The sequence below is a fragment of the Ascidiella aspersa genome, chromosome 4, assembly GCF_963924565.1.
Source record: "Ascidiella aspersa chromosome 4, kaAscAspe10.2, whole genome shotgun sequence".
In the NCBI taxonomy this organism is placed as follows: domain Eukaryota; kingdom Metazoa; phylum Chordata; class Ascidiacea; order Phlebobranchia; family Ascidiidae; genus Ascidiella; species Ascidiella aspersa.
The window spans coordinates 9,565,473-9,582,523 of NC_139450.1; the positions used below are offsets into that span (position 1 = coordinate 9,565,473).

At 38.6% G+C, this 17,051-nt stretch overlaps 1 pseudogene across 1 annotated transcript; it reads right to left on the reverse strand.

Moving 5' to 3' along the window:
• Positions 1-2,409: 2,409 nt before the first annotated feature.
• Positions 2,410-3,839, reverse strand: LOC146147066 (fatty acid-binding protein, liver pseudogene; annotated as a pseudogene). The gene is made up of 3 exons (XR_014494808.1): positions 3,767-3,839; positions 3,148-3,320; positions 2,410-2,550 (listed from the first exon to the last, which is right to left on the reverse strand). The product of XR_014494808.1 is annotated as a fatty acid-binding protein, liver pseudogene (transcript).
• Between the last annotated feature and the right edge of the window lie 13,212 nt (positions 3,840-17,051).

Consider the following 17,051-nt stretch of genomic DNA (forward strand, 5'->3'; position numbering starts at 1 on the left):
TAGTTGTTGCGACTTATGTTCTATGTCTCACCTAACCCTAATATATTTGCTAGTTTAACTAGTAAATTATATCTATTTAAAACGTGAACATAAAACGCCGCGAGTTCGAGTTATTTTTTACCTAACTTGGTCTGTTTAAAACTTGTAACAAAACATATGAAACTTAATTCCAATCGATAATTAATTTATATTAAAACCAAGTCATTTTCCATACATACTGCCCACCAACTCGATAGTTATACACGAGACACAAGTCAATCTCAAAGGAATTGGTCGCCAGGTATAGAAAAGTCTGCGGCCCTTGAACAGCCGTGGTATAATGGAGACGCAAGCGAGATATGAGTTGATGACTAAAGCGCTAATTTAGAAACAAAATACCGTAAAATACATTTTACAGGCGTGAGTTTGACGTTACAATAGTAATTTAGAGTAGAAAACATTAGGCCTTACGTTACACTGGTTTCAAACATACATCCCTTGATCGCTTTTCAACACATTTGCATTCCTACCTGCTTTCACGGGGAATGAGGAAAGGCGTAGAGATTCAACGTTGCTAACTGCAGGAAAAGTGAATTAAGGGCCTTCACATTTCAGTTTATATACGTTTCTGAAATTACGTTGCCATACTGGGATCTCTGGATTGCCTTTGCAAAGAAAGCTTGTTCAAAAAAAGAAAACCTTGAGTGGCTTTAAATGTAAAGCAACCCCGATTACAGGAGCACCCCGTGTGGTTTTCTTGTCGAACATAGCGAGAGAAAATTAACATGACGCGTTATCGTATGACACGAATTGCTCTCTTGATTCCAGTAAATTTGGAGGTTGACGTAACGAAGATCTCCCGTAACAATTTTGCGAATTCTGTCAAAGCTGCTCTTCGAGATGGCGTGATTTTCCAGTTTGACCATAGGTCGTCGTTTAGAGGGCATGTCCTTCGTTTTAGCGAGAAAAAACATGCACCCAAAATTTATTATATTCTTTTATAAAAGGATATGTTTGTACTTGGCAACAGGCGGATATTATGTTTTACATATTCATAGGCCTATAAACCTAACGAGTTTATGGCATTTGCTCGCCACTAGTTATGGACAAATACATTTTTTATTGTATTTCCATTTGCCCTTATAAAAATACTAAAACGTACAATTATATAGATCAAAAAAGTGACTTAAATGTGAGTTTACCTTTAGCCTATTTTTTTATAACTTTTTTTTTTCGTCGTTTGCTGCGCTATTTTTGACAACACATTTGTAAATAAAATGTTCATTATGGAAAATAATTGTTGACTATTTAGCAAAATTTTACTATAAAGTGAGTAAGGCACAGAAAGTAAACACAAGGGTGACTTTTTGTTAGTTTGGTTGTAATTTGTGTATATATACGCTACTCTTACCAGATGCTTATACAGTCATGTCGGGTAAGCTCTATTTTGGCCTGTTTAAAACGTTTTTTTTGTCGTCTTTGCAGACCATGGCGCCGCTGTACCGTGGTACTCTTTTAAACAAAAGTTTAACAAACCTAATATTCATATATGTATTTTTTTCCGCTTTGATCAAATGTCCTTCCATGCTTGGTAAGGAGATTGGACAATAACTTAAGGCTTCTTAAATTATTGTTAGGATTGTATTTTCAATAATTTAGTCGCTCGTTTGCTTACATCTACAGGCCTTTTTCAAATTGATTTTAGACTTCGTTTAATCGTAGCCTTTTTTGCTGTAAGTTGATGAAAACAAAAAAATTAAAGGATTGAAGCTGATAAATATCCCACATATTAAATATATAGAGTAAAATAACCCTTCACACCACGCATCGGCATCAAGATTAGAAAGCTTTGTCAAATTGTTACTAACAACGTCACACCCTCACAAAAATGTGTCATGACGTCATAGAATTGTGTCCTAATTTATCAGGGCTCTTTCTGCTGTAAAATGATTTCGTGAAAAATACGTTTAACCCTAGGTTGAGGTTTGCCGGTCTTTTGTTTTGAAGATGTAATGAACCCAAAGAGCGTTAAAATTGCATCAGTTAAAATAAACCATAACGATATTCTAAGTAACTTGAAGCCATATGAACATATAACCTATATATGGCCACGCTGTCGTGCTATACACAATATACCGGGAAGATATGCAAACCCTATGAATATTGCATAAAACTCCAAACCAAGCGCCTCGATTGCTTGTTTATTTTCATCGCAAGTCAAATAAATCCCAAAACAAAAATGAATATTTCGACACGCAACTTTACAAAACCTGACGGTTGGCCCAAACAACCAAAATTCTTAAACCACCAGAATTTTTTTTGTGAAATTACATTTCGAAAAGAGAAATAATTCGTTTTACACTGCTTTAGAAACACAATTGTTGACAGCAATATACATTGCGCAAAATTTGTCAAAAAAAAATGAGCTTGTTATGAACGTTTGGACCATCGGGTCATCGTATTTTGGTCCATGGTGATGGTTTCTTTGAGTCGATCTCCGTCCATTTCCGTTACCACCTCGTATTTCGCTCCCTTGGCCAATAACTTGCCATCCTTGTACGTTACCATGACCTGAATCAAGCAAGAGAGAAAACTCGATAAACCGTCCCATAGTCATATTCGAACTTAAAACAAGTAATAAAACTTGCTTTAAGTAAAAAAACAATTTAAAACAATTAAAAATTTGGCTTTTGCCAAAAGTCATAAACAACAACCGATCAATAAATTGGAATTTTACAAACGGCCAGTGTGACTTGAGTGAATGACTTAAATGCACTTAAGTCGCGGTTTTCAAATTAAGTCTTTTGTGCAATTGCCTCGTCCTAACTTGAGTTATTCATCTTAAATTTTGCGCAAAAAAACAATTTGCCTGCTATATGTTGCGATTTTTTTTTTAGTTATTGCTTATATGATCTGATACGTTTACCATTTAAATATTTTAACGTTTTATTGTTCATGACAAGGACTTTTGATTTGCTCTAATTAGGACTTGTCTAGGACTCGACTTGGGAAAATGATGACTTGGATTGGGACTTGACTTGTTAATTATGAAATAAGACTTGACTTGAATATAGGTATTTTGCAAATTAACTGACTGGTTACTTGAGTTTTTTCAAAATGACTTGTTTACGACACCGCAAACGACTCCATAAGGTTTAACGAAAATACCTTGACTTTGTCGCCCTTAATGGTGTCAATCTCGGTCTCCTCGTCGAGCGTGAAAGTATTGGTGGTGGTCTTTATGGGTCTGGTCCTTGTCACAGTCACTTCCTTCCCTTTGACTGCAATTTCTGTTACCACAGTGGATTCACGAGCCTTCTCAATAAACTCTGCAGGTACACCTGTAAGCGATAACAGCGTTATTTTTGTTCTTAGAAAAGCTTTCCTAGACCCTTTTACACTAACATTTTATTGGAACAGTTTTATTGCACAATCATGTTGCCGATTTTTGAAAAGTTTTAACAGTATAGTTTAAAACAGGGATGTCCAATCTTTTATGATAGTGGACCGCATTGTCACTTGAAATAATTTAATGCGCCGCAAAACCAAATTACGCTTTGCTCAGCTCAGAGCAGCTGTAGTGTAAACGGGCCTTTATAGTTATAGGCCTATATATATTTTTTAACCCGTATTATACTGTTACTTAGCCCCTAAAAGGTCACTGGTACATTTTAATTACTCAAAGTTCAAAATACTACTTAGAGTGAAAATGACTAGCGGGTCGCAATGTGGTCCGGGCACCGTAGGTTGAACATCCCTCGTTTAGCGTGTTGTCAAAATGACCTACCAACGGCAACCATAAAGTCGTCGAAGTTTTTCCTCTCTACAACAGTGTATTTGCCGACGAATTGGTCAACCATTTTGCGTTGCTCTGTAAAACGGGAATCACATATTAATAACTGTCATATCATTCTATCATACAGACTGCCATACCAACTTATCCCAATTTGTATTACTGTTGCCATATTTTACAACTGAAAAAATATGCGCTACTCACCTGTTCAAGAAGAAAGACTAAAATATGAACTGTAGTCAACTGAAGACAAGTACTGAGGTGAACGACTGTGGAAAACTTGACATTTATAGCTTTTCCAGCAGTTTTACTGCCTCTTAATTTTCCCCATTATTCCTATACGGTGCATGAGCTCCGAAAAAGCGCACACGGCAAACATTAATATTTGATAGGTGAATAAAGTTTTTATTGGTCTATACGCGATATTTCGAATTGCTCTGACAAGTTCTGGTAAACGTGACTATGAAGTTTACCGGACTGCGATAAACTCCTCGTAAAGCACCATTTTAAACACGACTGGTAACAAAATTTTGATAAAATATCACACGAGGCTCGTGCTGTGGCGTGGCTTTACACTTCGTCAAAGTTCAAAGTGTAAATATTTTTTCATCGCCAGATACCTTGCCGGTAATAGTAAAGGACGTTCAACTTTAGGCAACAGATGTGCCGCTTACTTTACGACGCGTTTATCACGTGGTTTACAGCCATTTACGAGCATCGGACTGATTTCTCGCTATAATTCCAACGGCAATGCGTCAAAGTCACCCACATCAAGCATGATGTGACATTGGATCACCTTTTTTGCTTGCTTGCCACGACCACGGTCGTTTGAAATTGTGCAATTAAAAATGCAGCAATTACCACTAACAGCATGTGATACACACAAAAACTCATACCATGTGATAATCTGTATGCAGAATGACCTACGAATTAAGTTATCGCCTATTTAGTTATTATAGGCCATATTTAGTAGTGCAAAATGAATAGATCCAATATACATATAGCATACAGGCATTGGTTGGAACGATTTAAAAACGAATTGCAAGGCCTAACTTTGGGAATTAGTGATTGCTATTGCCCAATTCAATTAAAGCCCAGGTCAATGTTCGCTAGAAAATAATCGGGCATGATCGTTTGGTTTAATTAGATCAGTATTTTCACCTGGGCTGCTACGGGGTTTCGTCGTGTAAGGAAGAATCTTAAATATAAATGTATTCGTTTTACGAATTGCAATGAATATTCTGCGTTGTGACTAATTATGAAGACTATTAAGTATTTTATTACGTTTGGTTTGCAAAAAACGTCATACGTTAAACGCAAAACATTAACGTGAAGTTTATGATTTTCCTTTGTTGGTGTCTGTGTCATAGGATGTTGTTCCTCATTCAAACATCTCAAATGGGCCCTGGGAAATAACAACCTTTTTGCTAAAGACAAGCGAGGTTCGAATCGACGTTGTAGTTGTAATACGCTGCAATAAGTAGCAAACCCATTTGGCTGTACCTGCTCAATTCACGGAAACATCTTTCAAGTTATAAGTTTCCAAAACGTTCGCCAGTCGAACGACGGTGCGGAGTAAAGCCCGTTTGGAGAAACACGCAGCCCTTGTGCACCCTGTATGATAACTTTTCTTCCGGTGCTTACACAGGTAAGTTTCCGCAACGCAATATCATTTTTACAACTAAGCAACCTACCAACCAGTCGGCGGCCGGCCGAACGGTCGGTGACATGTAGCTATGTAGCGCGTAGGTAAACATTTGGAAAAAGATAACACGGCAAACCAACTCGTGCTAGGAATGGGGCCGACGTCCTTTTGACCTTATTTGCCCCCCGTGGGACGACAGGAGTGGAAAGTTACAGGTAGATTTCCTTGCTCAAAGTACGTTGTAAAGAACACGCCGATAGATGGTTGCCAACTGGTTGCGAAACTGAGGGCGCTGAAGGTCAAGGACGTTATTAGGCATAAGATCCCGTCATGACGTATAACTAAAAACGTGAATTTGTACTCTTATACACGAGTTGATATCTGGGTTAAAAGAATAAACCTAGGTGCAGATTGTGGAGCATTTGAGTTAAACTTGTTCAGCGTGTATGTGTAAATTGGGGAATATGGTAATACAGCTATAGATACACATTTGGAAACATTTAATATTTAACAACGATCTTTTTGTAATACAATTGGTAAAATGGCCACAGAAGAAAACTGTTAAAAATGTGATTTTTTACTCTAGATTTCAATACACTATTTTGGTCCCCTTGAAATACTGATGTAAATCATACAAATAATGAATGATTAAATTATTGAATATAGGAGACACAAATTCCACAAAAATCTTGAATTTCATGCCAAACATGCCAATCAGAACGTGGGTCGACATCTAGCGGAAATTTATTTTAGAACATTTGCCACTAGAGGTAGATAGTCATTTATAAACAGCAGTCAACGAAAAGCGGAGCCAGCACGTTCGAAAAGTTTATATTAAAAAATTAAAAAGTTTATAAGTATGAGACCTAAAATATGGTATTCAATAAAACATGCACACACATATGTGTGTTAACAACTGTAATCTAGCCCTTTTGAAACTGCTTTGTGACCAACGATTACGGCTTACGTATCATTAGCACACCTAAATCCATCGCAGACCGAATTATTCGATCAATGATGCAAGCAAGGCAGGCTAGAAAAACAACTGGCCTGCAGCGAGGTTCGAACTCACGAACTCTAGTCATACCGGGATCATCGCTCTACCAACTGAGCTACACAGGCTCAGAGACGAGCGAGTGTTCATCGTATACTAAAAGATAGTATTGATAACTTTGGGGTCCAGTGCTCAAAGCCGCCCTCAGTACTATAACAGGACTGTGCTCAAATGAATTAAATATCTTTTGGGTGTTCAAGCGAAGAGAGTGTGAGAAGTTTGCGCGCAATTGTGGGGTACTATTATATAAAGGACGTAAATTTACAGGTAATTTCTTTTTCACCAAGCGTAGTGTTTCAATAATAAAATATTAGACTATGTCAAAAATTAGAAAAAAAAATAGTTCAGATATGAAAAGGCATTATGAATTTACGACGGACGCGTATGCAACAAAAATAAGGGTAAATAAAACAAAATCAATTTGTCATTGCTAAAATATAAAAGAGCATATAAAGTTTTAACGGTACGTTAGCTGTTGTCAGTTACAGGCTGCAAAGCCATGTGGCTGGCTATTTACAAACTGTTGCGTTACAAATAAACAGGTATACGTTCTCTTGAGAAGAGGTTGTCGTGCCGACAAAATTAGTAGCCTAGTAACTTTTCAAATGTGAGCCTCTGTTACTTTTAGAGGTTGTAGGTGGCGTTAAAAGTAGCATTCATGACTAAAGACGTGAAGTGACAAAGAATGTCCTCTCACAGTTTAAGCGTTTAAAATGGACTGTATCGCCGACATCTTTTGTTTACTCGAAAAGCGTAACCGGTTTGCTGAACTGCTCAGTTCTGGGCATCACACAACTTTAAAATAGTCACCACCACACTGAAAGAATTAACATATGGTGAAATATTGTCTGAAAACTCTCCTTTCCACGACTGTCTCTCATATTGTGAAAAAGGGTAATGTTTCAAAAACGGAATGCGCTAGAATAGGAAAATGAGGTTGACTAAACCACAAAAATTAAAGTTCGGTTTGCGGATAATGAAATTTTTTATAACCACCAAAGCCAACTAGGGGGGAATTTTGTAATTTGTAGGAGGGAATTTGTTTCACAATATTAATATCTTACTGGTCTTCTGTGCTATGTGTTGTTCCTGTATTTGCCATAAAAGAGCTGAGAAAAACAAAGGTCTCGTTTAATTGATTTAAGGCAGCAATGTAGAAAGTGGATGTACGAAGAAAATTTTTTTTAGAAGAAAAAAAGACAGTTTAATTTCTGTTCTAAAGAATTACTTTAAAAATAATAATGTAAACCATATTTTAGCAAAATAATTTTGTAGGGGAATTAGATTTCAATATCGACTAAAAGGGTGCACAGGACAAAAAAGGTTGGACACCATTGTACAAGCACAAGCTTCCACTGTATAAAGAGCAATTGAACTAAGCCACTTATCCAATTCATGGAAAGTGTGTCGACAATTCTCGAAACATCAAATTCGCATAACGAAGCAAGAAAGTAAAATATCTGCATCGATTGTGCATTTATAATTCATGCAACAAATGTCGAGTACGTAGCAGCATGCCACGCTAACCTATTTAAACTTTAAAGAAGTCGAACGCTGTCGAAGCCTGCAAATTGGAATCTGTGTGTAAATACGAAGGACTTTGCCATTGACGTAATCGTAAACAAACAAAGGCAGGAGCATGGGGCTTGCAAAACATTGCTGACGCGTCACGATCTGACAGCCAATCACAATGTCACGATCTGACAGCCAATCACAGTGCACCTGAAGCGGTAATCTTCCCCAGTGCATAATCTGTTTGGTTGTTTTGGACATGTCTGTGCTTTGTAAATGAACTGAGCCAAGCGATTGGGGTTCTTTGTCGCTTGCGCTAAATAATCGTGACCCGATTGCAATCTTAAGTTATATTACGACAATAAATATCACGAGACCTGTCAGATTTCCCTTAGAAGTAAATTAAATTCAAATTATAGGCGAAAATTTGTTTTCTGGTACATTAGTTTCGCTTAGCAGTTCGCAATGTGGACTTGTAAAACACTATATTACTTTTGAAATTTTACCATTTGGAATTGTACAAATAAATTTGTAAGACTATTTTTTAAAGTTTTCGTAGTTCAATAAAACGGCTTGGGAAAATAGACGCAATAGCAAAACTTCATGATTGAGGTACTCTTGGGTTAATGACAATTACTAATAAAAAACAAGTTTATCTAAATAATTTAAATATGAAGGATGCCTTTCTGATTTTAACGGTACATTTTTAATCAGATACCTTGAGAAGTTGTTGAGCGAAATCTATATACTACTTTCAACTCATAAAACATGTGGTAAAAGTTGTTAACGTGACTTTGGTGCAACACAAGCTGAAGTTATGCCGTCACTACTGCATAGCGTCACCGATCTACTTACACCAATTCCTTTCAAAATAACAAAGTGTTTTACACTGGAAAATCACAACTCACATAAATAATTCGTTTAGTAAACAACTGAAAGCAAAGGCCCGTGGGTTTGTGAATGGGCGAGTGTTACTATACTGCGACATCAGTATAGTGAAACAAAAACGATCAGTTTCAAGAATTTCTGAAAACAGTAGAGGATATTTTTTTAAACAAAAATAACTCTGAAGTCATTCGGACGCTAAAAAGGAGCATACCTGAATTACAGGGGTAGTTTACCTCTTTAAACAGTTGAATTTATTGTCGTATAACAAAAATGACATGTGCACGTTGCCAATAATACACACATCTAAACACTCGCGAAATTAGCGAAATTCGCGAAAGGCGGCCTGGCCCTTTTAACTGTTTAATTTTTTATAACGTAGTCGAACGCTTCCTGTATTTTACAAAGAAAGCAACCGTGGCGAAATTAAGGCTCGGTGGCATTTTGTCCGACAAACAGAACACTTCCAGACGACAACCCTATAGCTTCAGTGTCCGGTCGTGGAAGCGACTGGCCTCATGAAAGCTCATTAAAATTTGATCGGTGCTAAATGGACGGTGACGTGCGGTGGCCTTCGATTTTCCGCTGGCCCAAGATTTTCCGCCTCGAAGTCGTTTGTTTCAACGCGCCGCTTCATCGATCGGGGTCGCGCCTGCTCGCGCCAAGAGGAGGGTCTAATCAGTGACGTCATAATTGCGAGCGAAAATAGACGCGGAAACAAACAAGGGCAGCGGTCATGTTCGCCGCGTTCCGCTTGGGCGCTTTTGCAAACAGGCCCGGGCCGTGCCCGAGCACCGACGTAAGACGTCACGGCGTGGGAATACTAATTGCACGTCGCTGTGACGCAAACAGCGACGGACCGCGGTCGTAAATCGTAGAGCCGAGGCGGAAATAACAGCGCTTAAGGCGGGCGTTTGCGCGCCCCTTTTTGCACCGCTGCTGCCGGCTTATATGGCGTTGTTAACCCCTTCACTGCGAAGAAATATCGCATTCTTAAAAACACTTTTTCTTTAACAAAACACCCCATTGGTGTTGTGGTGGCATTGGAGCGTTGAGGAACACTCCCATTTTGTCATCAACAAGTTTATTTTGACCTTCTTACGAAAGCTGCTAATCGGCGCGCAAATAGATGCGAAGACGCTGACGTCGAAGATTATAGTATTTTGAACATTTGGTCACCAAACTTGGTTGGGCGAAATCGCAGCCAAACGAACGTTTGTGTCACACACGTTGTAAAGAAAACTACGTAACTTGCCAATATATTGAGAAAATAAACATATTTGCCATACTCGTAACGTTTTTATTGCCAGAGTCGTAATTTTATTGCCAGAGTCGTAATTTGGATCTTATCAAAGAGTGTTTTCAATGGGACTTCCAGAAACCGTTATTATTTTATATCAAACTATAGCACATTGGCGCAAAAAATTTGGTACCTACGGCGAAAAGGACTGGACGGCCGCTCGATAAAATATTTAACGCAGCAAATGTGTTAAAAAACGTGTCACCGGGGGACTCACAGGGAAATCGATTACCAATCAGTGTAACGTATTTACTGCATGCAACACTGTACGAAATAATCTTTATAATGCAAGGCGACCTGCACGTGGGCGACATTAGCTGGGAAAGAATTAAAATGTAATGTTATTTGTGTTTTTGAGTTATTAAATCACGCCTGTTTTTTCGAGAGAGATCGATTAAAGGGCTTCTTTGGCATGCGTTAAAATTTTTGATTCAATTCCAAAGCCATTAGTTTCGGCGAATGCAAACTGGGTGTCAACAAATACGGGCTGCGACCGTTCCGGTTGTTATTATCCGTTTCACTCAAATAATTTGTCCAGATATCTTGACATTTCCCTTTAAGACAATTACGCACAACTTTGTGTGACATGTGGCCAAAAGTGTAAATGAAGAGAATTTGTCCTGAAAATGTGTTGCTGAAATACTCATTTATTGTTCCCTACGACCCCTTTCACCATTACAAAGATAAACGACTGTTTTGAAATCTTTAGCTACCACAAGACACAGTAGAACAATTATGTGTGTCATGTTTACAGAAGCAATTAACCGCCTTCAAAATTGGGGTGAAACTGTACTTTTAAGTGAGGAGCACCGAATTCGCACAAAAGCAGTTCTGTTTGGCGTCCGCCCATAAGCGTCGCGCGCATTTTTCGTCACGTGAAAGAAAAAAAACTTGTCGTGACGTCACACGTATTCTGTGTAGGTGGACGTCCTGCAAGAAGTGTGTGAAAACACTTACACAGTTGACAAACAAAAGGCCTAGTTTTAAGCCGCGATGGCTTAAAGGTAATTAGCGGCAGCGGTAAACAAACAATGGACTCAAAGCAAACAACGCTGGCGTGACGTTGTGACGGTTTTCGAACTAACGAGATTCGAACTTGACCCTGACTACAAAAAACAACAAAGCCAAATAGTGTGCCTCGATTTGTTTCACGCGGCTCTGACGGGCTTACGTCAATTTTAATGTCGGGAGAAATCCGCGTTATTTTCCAGTTATATCTTTTAGAATGACGAAGCGTGAGCGCAGAGATATTTTAAGGCCTATACAATTTAAAGGTGCCTAACTAAGCACAATAGGTCGTGATAATTGGAGATAATATAGTCGTTACGCACGATTTCAGTGACGAATCCTGGCATTACCAAGTCATGCAGAAACTATGAAAGTGGTCCACGTGCGTGGCAAGCTTTTTTGTTAGAATGATTTAGAGATTTACATCTTTATGCGTTAATAAAGAGTAAAGTTTAAGAAGTTACTTTGGAATTTTGATATCTGTATTGCATTATTGAAAAAAAGTTAAAGCCAAAACAAACTTGTATCATGCAACTTAAAATCAAATTCCACTCAATTTAATTTTTGCCGAAAATAAATCAAGTGATGTAAAGACGTTATTTTAATAATATGAGACAATTAAGGCCGAACAAAAGGCCGAAAAAACTCATAGGTAGCCTACACCTACAGCATGTACAATTATACAAACGGTGTAATGGAGAAACGACAGTTATTTCAATGTAATATGCCTGTTTGAAAAAAATGATCTTTTTATCACGCAAATATTCCTAATGAATATTTTAGTCTATAACCTTAGCATACAATGACCATTCCGCTCACGGACCAACATTGTTACATGTAAAACGAATAAACAGCTGAACGTGGCACGATTTATAAAGCAAAATTCCGTTTAAGCATTTATTAAAAGATAATATATTTTACTACCGATTATAATGTATCAGACCTGGAAATTTCGTTATGATAAAGGTGTTGATTAAATTATATCGGTAAAATAAGGAGGAAAAATATTTTTTTGCAATTGTTTTAACAACTGAATAAAGTAATTCTAAAAATAGAGATATATTTGAACAGATTACAATCTTTTAGTATAGTTCAGGGGTGGCCAACACGCGGCTCTTACGTTCATGTTGCACTTATGATTTGGTTTCGATTTCCTTTAATTAAGTTTTGAATTATTGTCGGTTTCGACTTGCCTAAGACCATTGTATTTTTAGTAACACTTTGAAAACAAGATAAACGCAAAAACTATGCCCAAAAAATACTGATCTACGACATTATAGAAATTTGTATTCAATATGGGTTGCGACTCCTTCTAAATTCAAATGTTGTCTATTGAACGAAATAAAAGCACTTTTTTCGAGCTTCGCGCGATCGCTTTGTGGGGTGAGTAAGAAATGGAGTGATAGGCCCATTCATTTCGTTTCATGTGTGTACGATGTGGCTCTTAGCGGTTAACCAAGTAACAAATGCGGCTTTTGATATGTGATTAGCTGGCCACCCCTGGTATAGTTGGTATAAAACAATACTAATGTATAACAATTTGTTTGCGTATATTGATTGATAAGATAATAGTTACAAATCCGAGTTTATTAAGCTGTCAGCGAAAGCCAAGGTATCCGGAAAGTTTACGCCAATTAGTTCTGTTTGTGTAATGCTGGGATTAGGCCTCGACAGAATTCGATGAAAAACAATGACTAACACTATTAAACTGAAACCACTGCGTATGATTTGGCAAGTATTAATTATCGACAACAGAGGCTTACAAGCCTTAATCGGAAACAGGCGTTAGGCCGCATCAAGTTTTCCTCATGGATCGTGCCCTAAGTCACGGCCGTTCTGTGTAACCGGTCGCACAATGGCACGAAGAACATTAGGCGCTCTGTGTATTAATAGGCCCTCTTCACCACTGGCAATAAACAAAGATCGACAACCATCAGACAACACGTCTGCGTTCATTTTACCTGCCGGGCTTCGTTGGACGGTTTGGTGCGTGATCGTCGTTGCAGTTGTGTAATTTTAAACTTGCACATCTGGTCTAAACAGTTTCGGTCATCTTATTTCCCCGCCAACACATTTTGGTCTTAAAAATCCCAATCAAAGTGAATTTATACGACGACTCTACACATTTTGTTTTATGCGCAAAATGTCAAAAAAGGAAATTCTGCGTCAATGGAAATTATTGAGTTTGTAGTATCTTATTTACAAAATTTAGTATATTTAAGGATTTTTTTCTTCTAAACAGGTATGCCACTATTATGCAACAACCCTGTTCAAAGTCATATAGATTAACCTGAATGCTTCAGTAGTTTTTTAGCGACTTAAATTATAATTGCTATTTTAATTAATTTAATAAACAGAGATGATACCTACGGCCGTACGTCGTAGTCTTTAAAATTCTTTTCAATCCTGAAAAATGAGGATCTCAATAAACCAGTTTTATTTTTACTTCAAAATTGTAAAACTTGTAATACGTAAAAGTTGTGCTTTAGAATTTGTTCTTGGATTATTTTTATTTGAAGAAAAGTCTATGTGGTTGTGGCCTACCGCAGTTACACATACTCATGACGTTGACATTTCTTTTAGGCGCAGTAGCGTCCCGAAAAAGTAATGCACTGTTATTAGAAAATTTCATTCTCTTTCTCTCATAATTCTACCTAACAGTTTGCCTTGAAATATCAGCCGCAACGACGTTCTGCCTATACTTATTTTTGGCGTATCGCCGATTCAGAATTTAGAATCGTCGACCTAATGTCAGTAAATTTAACAATGAGTTTCGCTAGGCACTGGTACTTTACAGCTTAACGATTATGTGTTCCTTTTGACTTTTGACATTTAATCCAACTCCTGTTTTTACAACAACATCACAAATATCAAGTATTTAGAGTTAGAAGCAAACAACCTAAAACACCGCGTTAGGAGCATGTAAACGGCAAAAATATTATGTTCTTTAACATTTAAAGAGATAATAACACGCGTCCCGAAATAGTTCGAATTAATCTCCAATGGTTGTGCGCCCGCAAGCGGATACTCTTAATTCCTTTTTAATTCGGCTGGATTTCGCAACTGCCTTAATGTAAACAGATCTTTCCAAAATCGGATCCGTAACTGCATATTTGGCACGAACTGACCCCGTGTTTCAACATACTCCAATTAAGCTGCAAAGTAAGCAGATTTTTGGTTGTGTTTCGTGGCTAGCATAATCCGTTCTTTAGCTTCATGCAAGCCAAGCACGTCGCACCCGACGTTAAAATGTGTGAGGTTCTTGTTCGAATCTCAGACCAGGTGTTTCGTTGCCAGCCACGGATTTCGTGTTAAGCATTGCAAGGCGATTAACGGGTAGTGCATTTTATCCACATTCCGCAAAATTTGTTTTCGGTTTAATCGGCGCCGCTTGAAACCTGCATCACTACAAAAGGTAAAAGAAATGCAAGTCAAAATAAACGAAACGGCAGTCGCATTTTTTTTTAACGCAGGCCGCCATTTCGAATGTTCTTGGAACTCATGAACAAAAAATAGTCATAATTGGTTATAAATATTTCGACAGAACTATAAAATTGTTAACTGCTATGATTCTTAACCTTAAGGAACAGAAAAAAGTTAATCATTTCAACAATCGGACAGTTATCGCGGTAAATTGTTAAGTATGAGTAATTATTACGACTTGACCTAACGAGTTTTCCCAATTTCGAAAGGGAGTAATTTTTTGGCCATACGCTGGAACCGCATTGCCCCAACAACAATATAAGCTAATCGGAAAAAGCGTAAATTTATGAAGACTCGCGCGGCAACTAACAGAAACTTCATGAATCTTTAATGGTACTATAAAACAACTGTTCTTTCCTGGAATTGCGCCTCCGTCCAGATGACCGGGTCAGGAATTCCGCTTCCTTCCGTCGCCCCCCCCCCCCCCGCCACGACATTTGCAGTTGACATTTTGCAAAAATTCACGTCCAATGGGGGTGGTTGGGCGAGGCCAGCATCACAAAGCAGCGGTGACATCTGGGCCTGCTTCTGTGACTTGTCCGGCTGCCCTTTTTGTGCGACTGTCACTCCACGGCGTCACTCAAAGCTATCAGGTGTAATTTGGCGCCGCACACCAGCAATTTTTCCAGGGGGTTTGAAATACCTGACCTTAGGCGTAAGGCGGTAATGCGATCCGGAGGATTTGCAGGGCTCCTGCGTCTGATACGCCATCCTTGGCGTCTTCCTGGAAGGCACGCTCACCGGAGCCGCCAATTTTGCGCCTCAATACGACACCATGGTTACCAATAAAAATATTATCGGGATTTTGCTTCGGGGTCGTGACTAGTGACAGCTGCGTAGCATTTCCCACGTCGTCGAGGATAAAGGAAAAGTATATCGCAAGGTATTACCAAATGATTATATTTCAAAATGCGCGGTAGCCGTTGAAATGTCACCGCGTATTACATAACGGTATAAATGAAGGTTGAGATGACTCGACAAAGAAAACTCATTTTTCCAACGTCGCGTCCTGAAACATTTTCCCCGTCGATAGAAATGCAATTTTCCCCTTAACAGGGCGTTGAAACAGCCAATCACGGCGTGAAATTGCCACAACGGGGTAAAGTAATTAAAGATGTCGGAGGCGCAAATTATGGATTGGCATATGGTTTATAAACGGATAGAAAAGGTGCGGCAACAATAAGTTCCGCCGCAGTAGATCGGAAATCACAGTTGCAACGAAAAATCGCAGTTGTATGGGCGGTGGATGCGTTTATTTGTTCGAGAGGTTATTCAATTTGACAAGGATAACTGATATAGATACAAAACGCGTGTTAAGATAGTTAGTAGCCAAAAAAAAAATACGACACAATTTTAGGAAGATAACTAAATTTTCAAAAGTTCAGAATGTGCATTACAAATTTCGTTCGTCTGCAGGTCATTCCGAAACTATGCGATAGGCTTGAATTTTATTGGAGTGGGTGTTACTTAAAACACCCCCCTACACTTTTAAGTCACAATTTCTTGGAAATTTCCACTTAAAAATTTCGCGTGGGCCGTTAAATTGCGGTTGGTCAAGCGGTTTGTCCACACAATTAACGACTTGCATCTAGACGCCAGAGATGTACAAACAAAAGCCTACGGCGGCGCTTAAAAGAGAGTGCCAGGAATTTTTGACCGTAGAATTAAGCCCCAAGTCTCGCGGGGGTCGGCGTGGGTGAGGACCCCGATTCGATGCGTCAGACGGGGATTTTTTAAGGACAATGGTGTTTTGTTCAGACCGTTTCCTTCTTAACGGAGCTTTTACAAACATTTGGCATTTGTCAAAATCTGCGTGGTGAGGTGGCTATTTTAGCCGACCTATCATGTTCCCACGTTACGTTTAGTTGACCAGATGGTAAAAATGCAATACTGGTGTGTGCTAATTGGTCTAATAGCACTGGTGATTTTAAAGTTGTTTGGTATTTTTTGCCAAAAATGTTGAAGACGTCGACAAAGGGTTTGCGCATGATCGAGATTTTGACAAGTGGTTTAAAATTTCACCGCCGTATGGCTTTTTAATCATTTAACCTACAGTTTGACAGAGTTTGGCCAAAGCTCAACACAAGGCTCGGGATAACTGTAAAAATAAAGTTATGTTTTCTAACGTTAAATTTTTTTGTGGAAAAATTCGCTTGCTAGGCATTAACCGAATGCCCATACGTATAAGGAAGCGGCGGCGTAAGGTTTTGACGCAAAAATAGCCGTGCAAAATTTACGGCTTTAATACAAGAAGATGGGAGAAGTGTTTTCAGAAGTATGCCGCCATATGACACCAGCCTTTAACCAACCTCTGCGTTATATGGCTGTTTGTCGACCATTTATCGTGTTCACTCAAGCAGGTATGGAAGGGTAACGCTGTAAGGTCACAGTA